General features: G+C 45.9%; 1 non-coding gene across 1 annotated transcript; it reads left to right on the top strand.

Annotated features, from left to right (window-relative positions):
• The first annotated feature begins 759 nt into the window (after positions 1–759).
• Positions 760–832, top strand: Trnai-uau. The gene has a single exon. It is a non-coding gene; the product is annotated as a tRNA-Ile (tRNA).
• The last annotated feature ends 953 nt before the right edge of the window (positions 833–1,785 follow it).

Genomic DNA, 1,785 nt, shown 5'->3' with positions numbered 1-1,785 from the left:
TTAAGATAAATTCGGTTACAAAAATGTACAAGCTCAAACAGCAGTTATCACCAGCGCGCATCTTGCGTACGTCCCCCATGTTCATCGGCGGTACCAGCGTTCGGTGCGCGCTCGCTCCATTCACAAATGTTCGGAGCGCAGTCGAGAGGATGGCATTAAGGAACCGTCCTTTTGGTCTACGGACGCAATCCACTGCCGCCGAAGATCGCGGTCATGTGGAAAGCGATGGAGCTTAAAAACATTGCAGCTACACTTTCCGGATTCCGTGCAAGCTGCATAGGTCCTCGGACAGTATTCGACGCTTTCTGTCGTTATTCTTGCACCCTATGTAGAAGGGTATGCACTTGAGCTAGTTGGTGATTCATGTTTGTGAGGGTAAAAGCGCTAAAAACAACGGACGAGTAAAAGAAACGAACAACACAGAGCGCTCTGTGTTGTTCGTTTCTTTTACTTTTACCGGGACCTCTCAATTACAGGTGGAGCTCCACCTGTAATGGAGAGGTCCCGGGTTCGATACCCGGACTAGGCGGATTTTTTCAGACGCTCACCAGTCACCTAGCTGTGTTTGGAGATTTATGTTTGTCCTTTGTCCCTCTTGTTCTCTTTCTCCAGGGATTATTTTCATCATTCTTGTCCAGCTCGCTTGCACCTTTGCATTTAATTGCATTATAATTATAACCTTAAATTTGCAAGCTTCACCCTTGTTGGTGTTAGACTGGTGGCAGCTGATAAAACCCGTTTGCTCTACTGACGTCTAAACCCTGGTTAGCTCAGTTGGTAGAGCGCTCCACCTATAATGGAGAGGTCCCGGGTTCGATACTCGGACCAGGGATTTTTTCAGACGCTCACCAGTCACCTAGCTGTGTTTGGAGATTTATGTTTGTCCTTTGTCCCTCTTGTTCCCCTTCTCCAGGGATTATTTTTATCATTCTTGTCCAGCTCGCTTGCACCTTTGCATTTAATTGCATTATAATTATAATCTTAAATTTGCAAGCTTCACTGTTGTTGGTGTTAGACTGGTGGCAGCTGATAAAACCCGTTTGCTCTACTGACGTCTAACCCCTGGTTAGCTCAGTTGGTAGAGTGCTCCACCTGTAATGGAGAGGTCCCGGGTTCGATACCCGGACCAGGCGGATTTTTTCAGACGCTCTCCAGTCACCTAGATGTGTTTGGAGATTTATGTTTGTCCCTTGTCCCTCGTGTTCCCCTTCTCCAGGAATTATTTTCATCATTCTTGTCCAGCTCGCTTGCACCTTTGCATTTAATTGCATTATAATTATAGCCGTTCTAAGCTTGGGAGTTAAAAATAGAGAAGAAAGCGCGAACGACATCCCACCTAGCACCGGCTAAGGCACTCCATCCGGGACTTTCACTCATCCTACCGCTCCAGCAAGGGGGAAAGCGCCGGTAGCCCTTTCCCCTCTTCTCTCTCGCACTCAAAATGGCTCTGCTACCCACGGTACGATCGCACTCTGATCGCACTCACACACTGGTGCCACCTATTAGGCAGCCCTGGAAGGCTTCTGATATGACTGAAGGTTTTTTCACCATTTTCAAGATCAAAACCTATGCACTATATATAAAAAATAATATCTTGCAAAAAAAAAAAAGAAAAAGAAAAGATGAATGGAAGAATGAGGAAATATACATACCGTAATATCCCGAGTCATTGCCCACCCGCCTGCCGCCTGAAATTCATAAGAAAAATGGGCTGGGCCGTGTCTCGGTGGGTAAGCACAAAAAGTTTAGAAGATAAAAATACACCCATTTTAATGTACGTATCTA

Source organism: Ixodes scapularis, unplaced genomic scaffold (assembly GCF_016920785.2).
Source record: "Ixodes scapularis isolate PalLabHiFi unplaced genomic scaffold, ASM1692078v2 PGA_scaffold4__175_contigs__length_147842914, whole genome shotgun sequence".
NCBI classification, from domain to species: domain Eukaryota; kingdom Metazoa; phylum Arthropoda; class Arachnida; order Ixodida; family Ixodidae; genus Ixodes; species Ixodes scapularis.
The sequence above is the reverse complement of the archived record's forward strand: the minus strand, read 5'-3'. Positions and strand labels throughout refer to the sequence as shown.